The following is a 14,547-nucleotide window of genomic DNA, read 5'->3' on the forward strand; positions in this document are numbered from 1 at the left end:
AAGGCCAATTGGGCAAGGTACTGTCGGGAGGCTGGGATTAAGCAACGGAACGCAAGTAAAGGTCCTGCTCCTTCCAAATTTGAAGAAGAATTTTGCAAAGAATAACAAGTTTCTGGCAGTGGGCATGAGGCTGTAAATCTAACTCGCTTCATGTTAAACAGTTTATAAAGTCATCAGACCTGCCTGATTAATGATTCATAGCATTGGCAAACGTCTATTAACCCATATTTCTACGGTGTTTTCACTGGAATGACAAATTTTGGACAAATTGAATCATTTTATTGCTTTATTCAGCTGTCGGCTTGCCTGTACAACACATTGGGCAGTCTACAATCACTGCCATCTAATGCCTTGACTATCGGCGAGTCCTGTTTTTGTTGAAGTCTGTTCGGAATAAATTGTACACCCTCCTTTAGACAACTTTATTTCACTGGATGCTGAGCCTGAAATGTTATACAGGTTGGGCATCCGAAATCCGGAGTACCGAAATTCGGAATGTTCCGGAATCCGGACACATGGCCGATCCGTAGCGGGATCATCCGGAAGCCGGAAAATGTTCCAGAATCCGGACTTTTTTTAAACCGATTACCGCTGCGGGTTGGGCCTAGGGAGGGGGAAAACACCCCCCAAAAAGTCACAAAACCTTACCAGCTAAACTTGCTGAAAAAGAATTAAAAAATAAAAACTTTAACTTACCTATTTTGCAGGTCTTCAACGCAGGTTTTTCCCGGCTGCAGACCCTTGACCCGGAATCGTCACCTCTGACCCAGAACTGCTGACCTCACCCTTCACTCCGCCGGCCACCCCCCCCCCCTTAAAATCGATTAATTTGGAGCTTTGAAACACTTTCCAAGAACCAAAAGCCATCTCACTTTTGCCTGCACAATACGATCTCATACATTCATCATATCATCATCATTAACGTTGGCAGTCCCTCGGAATCAAGGAAGACTTGCTCCCACTCTTAAAGTGAGTCCTTAGGTGGCTGAACAGTCCAATATGGGAATTACAGTCTCTGTCACAGGTGGGACAGACAGTGGTTGAAGGAAAGGGTGGGTGGGGAGTCTGGTTTGCCGCACGCTCCTTCCGCTGCCTGTGCTTGATTTCTGCATGCTCTCAGCGACAAGACTCGAGGTGCTCAGCGCCCTCCCTGATGCACTTCCTACACTTAGGGCGGTCTTTGGCCAGGGACTCCCAGGTGTCGGTGGGGATGTTGCACTTTATCAGGGAGGTGTTGAGGGTGCCCTTGTAACGTTTCTGCTGCCCGCCTTTGGCTCGTTTGCCGTGAAGGAGTTCTGAGTAGAGCGCTTGCTTTGGGAGTCTCGTGTCTGGCATGCGGACAATGTGGCCCGCCCAACGGAGCTGGTCGAGTGTGGTCAGTGCTTCGATGCTGGGGATGTTGGCCTGGTCGAGGACGCTAATGTTGGTGCGTCTGTCCTCCCAGGGGATTTGTAGGATCTTGCGGAGACATCGTTGGTGCTATTTCTCCAGCGACTTGAGGTGTCTACTGTACATGGTCCACGTCTCTGAGCCATACAGGAGGGCGGGTATCACTACGGCCCTGTAGACCATGAGCTTGGTGGCAGTTTTGAGGGCCTGGTCCTCAAACACTCTTTGCCTCAGGTGGCCGAAGGCTTCATTAGCGCACTGGAGGTGGTGATCGATCTCGTCGTCAATGCCTGCTCTTGTTGATAGGAGGCTCCTGAGATATGGGAAGTGGTCCACGTTGTCCAGGGCCGCGCCATGGATCTTGATGACTGGGGGACAGTGCTGTGTGGCGAGCACAGGCTGGTGGAGGACCTTTGTCTTGCTGATGTTGCTCACGCATTAAAGTAATACTGACAGCTGAATCAATGACGGGTCTAGAAATAGCAAGCAGACAAATTAGCTTCCTCACTTGCAGTGGGTTAATTACTGCAATGGTACTTTGCAAATTCAGATTGATGGAGCACCCAAGGACCATTACTGGAGTTCAGCCATTTGCCCCCCACACACCCCCACCTCCCCACCCCGCCTTACCTCGGCCCAGGCGTTTCCGGATTCGGCTCATCGGAAAGACGTTCCGAAATCCGGAAATATCCGGAACAGCCTCGGTCCCGAGGTTTCCGGATTTCGGACGCTCCATCTGTATTACGTTTGCAAGCCATGAGACAAGCAAAGTGGGTCATTTTGATTGTGTAAATCGGGCAATTGCAAATCCACAGTCCATTCGACATCCCTCCCAATTTTTCTTTACATTGATGTCAATCAGGGAGAGGTGTGAAACAGGCTGCTTTGGACACCCGCCATTGTATTATCAGCCCGAGCGCCTATTAAACATGTTCAGGTGAAATGGTTTATTCTCGGAACAGTCAAAATCTGAAAGTCAAAATCATAACTTTAGGAGTCTCTGGCTAATGTTTAGGGATTCCCCGATAGACCGGAGAATTGTTGGATTTTCCATAACAACAATAACTTTCATTTATATAGCGCCTTTAACATAGTAAAACGTCCCAAGGCGCTTCAGGGTAGCGTTGTCAGACAAGATTTGACACCCAGTCACATAAGGAGATATTGGATATGTGAACTAAAGCTTGGTCAAAGAGGTAGGTTTTAAGGAGGAGAGAGAGGTTTAGGGAGGGAATTCCAGAGCTTAGGACCCAGACAGTTGAGGCTAGAGCCTCCAGTGGTGGAGCGATGAAAATCAGGGATGCGCAAGAGGGCAGAAATGGAGGAATGCAGAGTACAACAGCAACCACTACTTGTATTGATATAGCGCATTTAACAGAGTGAAACTTCACAGCACTATTATGCAATAAAAATTTGACATAAGTAGAAATTAGCACAGGGGTCGGTTTTAAGGAGCGTCTTGAAGGAGGAAAGAGAGGTAGAGAGGCGGAGAGGTTTAGGCAGGGAGTTCCAGAGCTTGGGGCCCAAGCAGCAGAATGCAGAGGGTTGTAGGGCTGGAGGAGATTAGAGAGATAGGAATGCATTTTACTTGTGGATCTCTTCTGTGTTTTATGTCTTCTTTAAGTTTCGCTATTCATGCGCTTTTCCCTCAAGCCACAAAGCTGTCCTGTCCAAACATCCCTCACTCAATCAGTGCTTTCAAAAAAGAGAGACGTAACTCTGGTCCTGATGTTTCTGGGACGTGGCAAAGATGGAATGGCTGCCACATTTACTAACGTAACAAGCACGGCTGCATTTCAAAAGCGATTTCAGCATGTCAAATCTTTCGAGATGTTTGGTGATTTCGGTGCATTCTAAATGCAAATGTAATTCAGTATCGGAGCACCTGGATGAATGACACTGTTGGCGCTCATTGTGTCGGGAGTCCCAGCGACCAATCTGCTCGTGTCACTGCATGGTGCAGTGTGCTGATATACTGGTATGCCAGGCTGCAAAGCCTCGATTTTAAAATTCTCTCCCTTGTTTACAAATCCCTCCCTAACTCTGTAATCTCCACCAGTCCCACAATCCCCTGAGATTTCTGCGCTCCACTAATTCTGGCCTCTTGAGCATCCCTGATTTATAATCGCTCAACCATCGGTGGCCGTGCCTTCAGCTGCCTGGGCCCCAAGCTCTGGAACTCCCTCCCTAAACCTCGCTGCCTCGCTAACTCTCTTTCCTCTATTAAGACGCTCCTTAAAACCTGCCTCTTTGACCAAGCACCTGCGTTAATTTCTATTTATGCGGCTCGGTGTTGAATTTGTATCTCATAATCCTCCTGTGAAGCGCCTTGGAACATTCCACTACATTAAAGGTGCTATATAAATATAAGTTGTTGGTGTTGCTTTGGCCATAATGCTTTCTGTGATGTATTAATATATAATGTATTAATATATAAAATATAGTGCGGCCCAGCCCACACTGCGATATGTGTGCGCACTAGGTCCGTGCAGCAGAGCAGGTCTCCAGTCGTCCTGGTTAACCCTTGCCACTGGACCAAGACCTAGCTCTGTCAAGCCCGTGTGGTGGCTGGTGTGCAACGGTCACCCCACGTTAAAAAAAATCCACCCACAGGCATCTTCCACCCTTCAACATGTAGTTCGTGACCTGGAATATTTAGTCCTTCATTGAAACACCCGTGAACTCATCCTTTTTTGGCGTGGAAGCAAGTCATCCTCGTTTCGAGGGACTGCGTATGATGATAGAAAACATGGAAACATAGAAAATAGGTGCAGGAGTAGGCCATTCAGCCCTTCTAGCCTGCACCACCATTCAATGAGTTCATGGCTGAACATGAAACTTCAGTACCCCATTCCTGCTTTCTCGCCATACCCCTTGATCCCCCTAGTAGTAAGGACTTCATCTAACTCCTTTTTGAATCTATTTAGTGAATTGGCCTCAACTACTTTCTGTGATAGAGAATTCCACAGGTTCACCACTCTCTAAATGAAGAAGTTTCTCCTCATCTCGGTCCTAAATGGCTTACCCCTTATCCTTAGACTGTGACCCCTGGTTCTGGACTTCCCCAACATTGGGAACATTCTTCCTGCATCTAACCTGTCTAAACCCGTCAGAATTTTAAACGTTTCTATGAGGTCCCCTCTCATTCTTCTGAACTCCAGTGAATACAAGCCCAGTTGATCCAGTCTTTCTTGATAGGTCAGTCCCACCATCCCGGGAATCAGTCTGGTGAACCTTCGCTGCACTCCCTCAATAGCAAGAATGTCCTTCCTCAGGTTAGGAGACCAAAACTGTACACAATACTCCAGGTGTGGCCTCACCAAGGCCCTGTACAACTGTAGCAACACTTCCCTGCCCCTGTACTCAAATCCCCTCGCTATGAAGGCCAACATGCCATTTGCTTTCTTAACCGCCTGCTGTACCTGCATACCAACCTTCAGTGATGAATATATAATTGGATTTGCTGCTCTTATTAAAGAAAGACTTCTCCTTTAAGAATGACTGCTATTTTGCATTTCATGTTCCAAGTTTATGCAGATTGGCAGCGGACACTTTTATTTTGAGTTGATTTGTGATCTGGGTGTACTCTTCAGAGAGTTAGTGTGGGAGCAACTCTACATTATTGTCTTTCTTGCGACAAAGCGGCAGGAGGCTCACGTCAGGAGTCCAAAGCAGCCTACTTCAGCTCTCCTCCGCGAACGCCTCAGACACGTACAAGGACACGCAGTGGGAGTTTGTCACTTTGAAAGCCCGGCTGGAGAGAATGTTTTCTGCGACGCCGATACCTGACTGTTTGCTGCGTAACTGCTGTGACTGCACTTCAAGCGAGAAGCCAGCATCGTAAGTAGACGGGGTTAAATTCGATCAGGCACATGGGCAGGCCGCTCACAGCCTCGGAGAATTTAAGCCATGTCCAAAGAAAAACCCAGTTTGGGTCCCTGTGTCCTCCTGCTCGCTGCTGGATATTCCAGCTGCTTTCTTGAAGTGAACGAATCCTTTATTTTTTTTTTTCTTGAATAAAGGCTACTTCTGTTGTAAGAACAAGAAGCACAAATCGGTATTTGAAGCAGCAATCATTGTGGGTCACTTGTTTAAGACTGTGGGAGGATTGATGTGTTGCTTGAGTGAAACCCGCACTGCTGTGAGAAATGAAGATGTTAAAGAAAGTCTTGCATTTACATAGCGCCTTTCACGGCCGCCGGACATCTCAAAGCACTTTGCAGCCAATGAAGTACTTTTGGAGTGTAGCCACTGTTGTAATGTGGGAAACGCGGCAGCCAATTTGCGCACAGCAAGCTCCCAAACACAGCAATGTGATAATCAGATAATCTGTTTTTTAGTAATGTTGATTGAGGGATAAATATTGGTCCCTGGACACTGGGGATAACTCCCCTGCTCTTCTTTGAAATAGTGCCGTGGGATCTTATACGCCCACTTGAGAGGGCAGACGGGGCCTCGGTTTAACGTCTCATCCGAAAGACGGCACCTCCGACAGTGCAGCGCTCCCTCAGTACTGCACTGGGAGTGTCAGCCTAGATTTATGTGCTCAAGTCTCTGGAGTGGGACTTGAACCCACAACCTTCTGACTGTTGTAAGAACAAGAAGCAGAAATCATTGTGAGCCAGTGGGTCACTTGTTTCAGATTGCGTGAGGTGTGAGTGAAGTCCGCACTGCTGTGGGATATAAAGTTGTTGGAGTGGATGGAGGCAATGGATCTGGCTTGTCCTGTAGTTGAAATGGCAAGTACAGAGTAAATGATGGTTTTAAGAAGTCGCACGCGTCATGGAGGTAGATTTACAACTTATTGTCCCGCCGTAAACCTGACGTGACGGATTGGTTGCGCGCTATAAAAAACGTTTTGTTTTCCTTTCCGTAGATTTTCCTGATCATTTGAGCCAATCCTTAAACATTGTTACCTTTTGCTGAATTTCCCGTTGGGGCTTTTACTGTCATGAGTCAATAAGATCATGGCTGATTTTAATCATGGTCTCAGGTCCATCATCATAGGCAGTCCCTCGGAATCGAGGAAGACTTGCTTCCATCTTAAAATTAGTTCTTAGGTGATTGTACAGTCCAATACGAGAATTACAGTCCCTGTCACAGGTGGGGCAGATAGTTGTTGAAGGAAAGGGAGGGTGGGACTGGTTTGCCGCACGCTCCTTCCGCTGCCTACGCTTGATTTCTGCATGCTCTTGGCGATGAGACTCGAGGTGCTCAGCGCTTCCCGGATGCACTTCCTCCACTTAGGGCGGTCTTTGGCCAGGGACTCCCAGGTGTCGGTGGGGATGTTGCACTTTTTCAGGGAGGCTTTGAGGGTGTCCCTGTAACGTTTCCTCTGCTCACCTTTGGCTCGTTTGCCATGAAGGAGCTCCACTTCCCCGCCCACTCCCCATAACCCTTTACTCCCTTATCGCTCAAAAATCTGTCTATCTCCACCTTAAATTTATTCAATGTCCCAGCTTCCACAGCTCTCTGGGGCAGAGAATTCCACAGATTTACAACCCTCAGAGAAGAAATTCCTCTTCATCTCAGTTTTAAATGGGCGGCCCCTTATTCGAAGACTATGTCCCTAGTTCTAGTTTCCCCTATGAGTGGAAACATCCTCTCTGCATCCACCTTGTCGAGCCCCTTCATTATCTTATACATTTCAATAAGATCATCTCTCATTCTTCTGAACTCCAATGTGTATAGGCCCAACATACTCAATCTATCTTCATAAATCCGGAATCAGCCTCCAATGCAAGTATAGCCTTCCTTAAATACAGAGACTAAAACTGTACGCAGGACTCTAGGTGTGGCCTCACCAATACCCTGTACAGTTGTAACAAGACTTCTGTGGTAAAGCAATTTCTGGCAGACAAGTTTGGCCTTGTGCAATGGATTTCTTTGTCCCAATCGATGTGCGTGGAACAGAATTCCTCTGCAGATGAAAAGAATATTCCCAAGAAGGTAGCAGGCCAGGTAAATAAGGTGCTTAAGGAAGCATACAGAATACTTGTCTTTATTAGCCGAGGCATAGAATACAAGAGCAGGGAGGTTATGCTTGAACTGTATAAAATACTAGTTAGGCCACAGCTGGAGTACTGCGTACAGTTCTGGTCACCACATTACAGGAAAGATGTGATAGCACGAGAGAGGGTACAGAGGAGGTTTACGAGTATGTTGCCTGGACTGGAGAATTTTAGCTATGAGGAAAGATTGGATAGGCTGGGGTTGTTTTCTTTGAAATGGAGGAGGCTGAAGGGAGACATTATTAATGTGTATAAAATTAAGAGGGGCCTAGATAGAGTGGATAGGAAGGACCTGTTTCCCTTAGCAGAGGGGTCAACAACCAGGGGTAGGAGATTTGAGGAGAACTTTTTTCACCCAGAGGGTGGTGGGGGTCTGGAACTCACTGCCTGAAAGGGTGGTAGAGGCAGAAACCCTCACCACATTTAGAAAGTACTTGGATGTGCACTTGAAGTGCCGTAACCTACAGGGCTACGGACCAAGAGCTGGAAAGTGGGATTAGGCTGGATAGCTCTTTGTCGGCCGGCACGGACACGATGGGACGAAATGGCCTCCTTCTGTGCTGTAAATTTCTATGGTTCTATGATTCTGTGAATGACCTTATCTACTGAACAACATCCATGAACTATATACACCGTCAGTGCTTTAAGCACGTTTCTGTTGCTTGTGCATTCAGAACCATTTGCTTCCAGCTTAAGTGCTCATAAGTTATTGCTGTGCTTTGACACCTGTGAACCAACGTTGGCAACACATAACAACTTAGAATCTGGCCCTCTGCTAACTTGTAATTTTGGCAAACTAATCTCACAGCCTGAAGTGGTCCTAATTTAGCTGACTCTGGTTTATTCCAGAGCACCTGAATTTGCTCATTTGGAATCCTGATCAGTTTGACTTTAGAAAGCAAAAGAAATTGGTATTTAAATTTCTAAAAAAGTTCTGTCATTCTATTGAGATACAGATTGATGCCAAATCGAATCATTGTTAATGTATCTGAAGTTCCCTTGTGTATTTTGATTACTTTGGCCCCATTTTATACTCTTATCAGTCCCCTCTTTAATATTCTTTTGCAACCTGACCGGTGGGGGGGAACGATAGGTCAGTATATGAGGAATATGAGCTGCGGTGAATGTTTGTGGCGGAAGAGCAGAGAGACATCGTGACAGAGGAGCAGTGAGAGTTTGTGGCGGAGGAGTGGCGAGAGATCGTGGCGGAGGAGCGGTGAGAGATCATGGCGGAGGAGCGGTGAGAGATCATGGCGGAGGAGCGGTGAGAGATCATGGCGGAAGTGCAGCGAGAGATCGTGGTGGAGATGTGGCGAGAGATCGTGGCGGAGGAGCGGTGAGAGATCATGGCGGAAGTGCAGCGAGAGATCGTGGTGGAGATGTGGTGAGAGATTGTGGCGGAGGTGCAGCGAGAGATCGTAGTGGAGGTGCGATGAGAGATTGTGGCGGAGGTGCGGCTAATGTTTGTGGCGGAGGAGCGGCGAGAGATCGTGGCGGAAGTGCAGCGAGAGATCGTGGTGGAGATGTGGTGAGAGATTGTGGCGGAGGAGCGGCGAGAGATCGTGGCGGAAGTGCAGCGAGAGATCGTGGTGGAGACGTGGTGAGAGATTGTGGCGGAGGTGCAGCGAGAGATCGTAGTGGAGGTGCGGTGAGAGATCGTGGTGGAGGTGCGGCGAATGTTTGTGGCGGAGGTGCGGAAAATGAGGGTACGGGGCCCAGAAGAGCCGAGGGCCCAGGGGCAGCACAGGCCAGCCTACACTGCGATATGTGTGCGCATTAGGTCCGTGCAGCAGAGCTGATCTCCAGTCCTGGTTAACCCTTGCCACTGGATAAAGGCCTAGCTCTGTCGAGCCTGTGTGGTGGCTGGTGTGCAACGGTCACCACACGTTAAAAAAATCCACGCACAGGCACCTTCCACCCCCTCGATTGGAGTTCAGGAGTGGAACATCGGGTCCTTCATTGGAACATCTGTGAACCCTTGTGGATGCAAGTCATCCTTGTTATGTATGCATGCCAATGATATACTGATGTACTGTAACACTCGACCTGAATGTACCTTCACCATGTATATACCTTAACTGTACACCAGAGGGTGCTGCTGCTGGAGACCGAAGAGTCACCTGTACACTGCAGGTAACCCAGTATAAAAGGGAGCTCACCTCTTGGTGTCCTCACTCGAGGAGCTGCAATAAAGGACTACAGTCTGTACAGTTCAAGTGTTTTACCCCTGCCTCGTGGAGTCATTAACAGAGTGCCTACATACACAATAATCCTCGTTCGAGGGACCACCTATGATGATTCTTCTGCCACCCAGGACGACATCTAGTCAACCTGCTCCCTGACTACTTTCCACGGACCTCTTGAGGCAACACCTCAGAGATACACAGGCATGTTCCAGGAAGACTCCCGTCCTCATTCTTTAGATTTTTGTTCTAAATTATTTTCCTTCCCTGGTTGCATCTCCGTAACTTTGATAGCAATAATATATTATACCTTTGACCGTTCCTTTTGCCTTTTATGGTGCCAGCAGTTTTTGTGTGAACTGTCCAATTGTTTTCTGTCCTTCTGCGGATGTCTACCTGTAAATTGTTAGCTCCATTGCAGTGTTACTGCTGTTAAAAGATTGACTGTGTGATCTGGCAAAAGTCTTGGCCAGAAAATCACAGGCTGTGCACCTGCATCTTCTCACTGGGAACAGATCTCACAATCACTTCTCTAAGTTTGTGTTCATTAAATCTAACAAACGAGTCCTAATTGATTACCGACACGTAACTGCACTGCAAGATTGATTAGTGGCGGAAAAAAGAGCTTGCATTTATATAGCGTCTTTTACATCCTTGGAACGTCCCAAAGCCAATGAATGACTTGTGAAATGTTATGTAAGCAAGTATGGCAGCCAACCTGTGCACGAGAAGGACCCACAAACAGCAGTGAGGTAAATGCCCAGTTAATTTGTCTTGGTGATGTTGGTTGAGGGAAAAATGTTGGCCTGAACACCTGTGCTGCTTTTTGAATATATCCATGGGATCACGTATCTCCACCTCAGTAGGTGGACTGTGTAATGTATGCACTGGTGAATATGCTCACAGGTTTGTAGAGCTGTTGCATTGTGAGTGGCTTAGCCAGACACGTGATGTTCACGGGACTCAATAAAACCCCAGCCAGTTGGGTTCAGGGGATCCACGATGAGGCAGGTGGTTGTGAGCCTGGTGGATGAACGGGTAATGTGTAGTGTGATTGTTAAACCTTTTGCTAATAAACCACCTAGTTCTTAATAACAATGTGTTGCTATGAATTCTTAAGCAAAGAACCCACGAAGCAAATATATTACAAAATGTGACGAGCATGGGAGTGTCTTCATGAAGACATTTTTGGGTGGAATTTCTTTTTTTTTGAGGAGGCAAATACAAGTGGAGCACGGCATGGAGATATACCGACAGGGAGATGTACTGGCAGGGTAATTCCCGAATGAGAGTCTGGCAGTGCTATTATTTTGTGAGTACTGAGCAGTGTCGAACGGACAAAAAGAGCTTGTGGAAAGCCATTTAGAGTCATAGAAAAGCAATTCAAGATTATCGAGTCCTGCGAACATCACGCGACTGGCTAAGCCATCCCAACTCAACAGCTCCACCAGCCTGTGAGCACACTCGCAGGTGCATGCGTTACAGAGTCTCAGTTGGCCGTCTCATCCGGTCGATGGAGTCACCGAGGTGCGGCACTCCCTCAGTACCGCGCCGCAGTGCCAACCGAGGCCGACGTGTTCCCCGGAGTGGGGCTCGAACCCGAGCCCTCCAGAGTTCCAGCCCGGAGCTAAGCTGACACTTGTCTACAGTGTGTAGTAGTGTAGGTAGCGTACGGCTCTGCCTGGTAATGTGGAAATGGCATCAGTCAGAAACATTTGGCACTGTATGTAGACAAAAGGGTTTAATGTTTAGTTTAAGCAGCTTGGTTAACATCTATAAAGCATTGCATAATGTTTTTCTTCAGATAAGACAAGGTAATCTATTGTAACATAATGACAAAAAAAAGTTTCCACTTGTGCATTTCCAAAATTCTGTCTGTGATATTAATTACACTGTAAGCACGATTAGAAGTGCTTCATACAAATCCTAAATTCAATCCATATGTACTATATTCCAAATGCATATTTGTGGTGTCAATACATTCGTAGTTCCCCGTTCAGGTTTTGGCACCGTTGCTGTTATGAGCACAAAAAAACCATTTATAATGGAACAATTGTTCCTAATTATACGGTCTTTAATTTATGGAAAAGCAAATTAAATGTGACACTCTGCTTAAAAACTGGAATATGAAAGATGCCTTTTCCCACAAACCCTTGCCCAGTGGCATAATTTGAAATCAAATGAGGAATATCGCCACAATCCGCAGAGCCAGATACAAAACGGCAAGTTATTGTAAAGAGTAATTTTAACCCCATTTACAGATGTTTTGCCCCATTCATTTTTCTCTTTGAAAATGAAGGGTGTTTCCATTTAAGGCAAAAATGGTTTGATTATAAACCCAAGTTTTTTTCCCCCACCACGCACGAGCAATCTGTAAGGACCTTACACACTACTTCCCACTCCATTAATCATTTATTAATAACCCCCCCCCCCAACCCCCCGCCAAAGCTTCAGAAAGCACTGCTAGCTGTTCTTTAAAGGCGGAGAATATACTCACTCGTTATCTTTCGTCAGTTATACCAAATGTGACGTCTTGAACAACAACTTGCATTCAGCTAGGGCCTTTAACGTAGTAGAACGTCCCAGGGCGCTTCATAGGATTATTATGCGATAAAAAAAATTTGACATTGAGCCGCATAAGTAGAAATTAGCGCAGGTGATCAAAAGCTTGGTCACAGAGGTAGGTTTTAAGGAGCGTCTTGAAGGGGGGAAGAGAGGCGGAGAGGTTTAGGCAGGGAGTTCCAGAGCTTAGGGCCCAGGCAGCTGAAGGCCAGGCCACCGATGGTTGGGCGATTTTAATCAGGGATGCTCAAGAGGGCAGAATTTGAGAAGAGCAGAGATCTCGGGAGGGTTGTGAGGCTTTGAAAGGGATTCTGTGATAACTCCCTCCTGCCCTAGCTATGCAGGGGTATAGCATCAGAATTTTAAAAAAATGATTCTTTCATGGAATTCATTCAAGGGTTATTGAAGGTTTGTACAGATTTTTGAATGATAAGGGAGTCACGGGATATGGGGACAGTGCAGTTGAAGACAAGAACAGATTAGCCATGATCTTATTGAATGACAGAGCAGGCTCGAGGGACCAAATAGCCAACTCCTGCTCCTAATTCTTAAGAGATGTGGCCGTCGCTGGCAAGGCCGGCATTTATTGCCCATCCCTATTTGTAATCGAGAAGGTGGTGGTGAGCCGCCTTCTTGAACCGCTGCAGTCCGTGTGGTGAAGGTTCTCCCACAGTGCTGTTAAGGAGGGAGTTCCAGGATTTTGACCCGGGGGCGATGAAGGAATGGCCGATATATTTCCACGTCAAGATGGTGTATGTGACTTGGAGGGGAAGGTACCGAAGAAGCTTTGGCGAGTTGCTGCAGTGCACCTTATCGATGGTCCACACTGCAGCCACAGTAGCTTTTTTAAAAATCCAGATTTATTTAATTAAATAACTGAATTTAATTTCCCCAGCTGCCGTGGTGGGATTTGAACGCATGTCTATGGATCATTATTCCAGTGACGTTACCATGATGCTGCCGTTCCCGGTATCATGTTGAACAGGCCTGTGGATAGGCAGACCCTGTCCACTCGCTCTGCTGGTGACGGGTGAAACGTGGAAATACACCGGTGGGTTCAATCCCCAGTCTGCACTGGCCCGGACAAAACGGTCTCAATCATCAGAAATGAACAGTCAGTGTAGCAAGGGTTTCTTTGAGAAAGAAACACTTTAGGAACTTAAAAATGCAAATTAAATCAAAGGCTGCAGTTGTCGAAAATTCCGACAGAAAATGCTGCAAGTACACGGCAGGTCTATAAAAAGAAAAACGGCGGGTTAATGGTTTCCGATGAAAATTCCTTCATACAAAATGGTGTCCTGCTCATGGTTCACGCCTGAAGCGTTAACTCTTAAGACGTGGCAAGACCTGCTATGTTTGTCCAGCATATTTATTTGTTGTGCAGCTTGTGACTGGCGTGTTTGTGAGGAATTTGACCGTGGAGCAGAGGCTGTTTGATTGGCAGCCCGTGGAACATTCCACAAATGGAACTGTCTGCTGCAAAACACTGCCGATGCAAAGCCAAGTGTCGGCCAGTCGAGTCAGTCTGTGTCGCGGGGAGGGGCGGCAAACCTTTAATGATGGCGAGGAGAAGCGACCGGAGAGATTGGGATTGTCCACACACACACACACACACACACACACACACACACACACACACATCACCAACAAGAGTAATCAAACAAAGCTAATGGAATGCTGGCCTTTGTCTCAAGGAAGACTTGCATTTATATAGCGCCTTTCACAACCTCAGGGCGACCCAAAGCGCTTTACAGCCAACGAAGTACTTTTGAAGTGTGTCGTCACTCTTGTAATGTAGGAAACGTGAGCAGTCTCAGCTCTGGTGAAGCATTAGCTGAAACTGAGACGCCGCTCTCGGGGTTTGTTTTGCACATCAGTCCCCAACAAGCCCGACTGTGATCTCGCTCACACTGCTCATCAACACTTTAGTATTGATGCCCCCGCATTTTATTTCCTTCTGAAATGTGTGTGGTTTGTAACAGCTTAAGATGTCAGTAGCTATCAATTTGAAGCAGGCTGTGAGTTGAAGGCGGGCAGGGTGTATGTGGAGCCGTGACGATACGAGGCGGTGAGCTTGCTCTCGAACGTAAAGGGCTTCCCTCCAGCGGTGTTATACGTTGCATAAATGCAACGGCCCCTTCCAGGTGTTGGCGGCTCGGCCGAACCCGTGGCCGCCATTGACGGGCCGCCCCGGCCGCCCGTCCGACAACTAAAACAAAATGGCGGCCGCGGCAGCGCAGCTCCCCCCCCCCCCCCCCCATTCAGGGCGGACGCGCCCGCCCAGCCACAACACACCCGGGGAAAGCTGTCGCGGGGGCCATTGCCGAGCGGCGGCCCATCCGCTCCCGCGGGGCAATTTCCCACGCGGGGAGGGAAGGGGGGGTCGCCACCCGTCGGTAAGG

The 14,547-nt window shown here is 47.5% G+C and overlaps 1 protein-coding gene across 2 annotated transcripts in view; it reads left to right on the forward strand.

Moving 5' to 3' along the window:
• The first annotated feature begins 5,149 nt into the window (after nt 1–5,149).
• Nucleotides 5,150–14,547, forward strand: part of bmpr1ba (bone morphogenetic protein receptor, type IBa) — a 193,034-nt gene continuing 183,636 nt past the window's right edge. For both annotated transcript variants that reach the window (XM_070872861.1, XM_070872875.1), the window contains exon 1: nt 5,150–5,229. The gene's annotated coding sequence lies outside the window, so the exon portion shown is untranslated. The remainder of the gene's footprint in view (nt 5,230–14,547) is intronic.

The sequence above is a fragment of the Pristiophorus japonicus genome, chromosome 2, assembly GCF_044704955.1.
Source record: "Pristiophorus japonicus isolate sPriJap1 chromosome 2, sPriJap1.hap1, whole genome shotgun sequence".
NCBI lineage: Eukaryota > Metazoa > Chordata > Chondrichthyes > Pristiophoridae > Pristiophorus > Pristiophorus japonicus.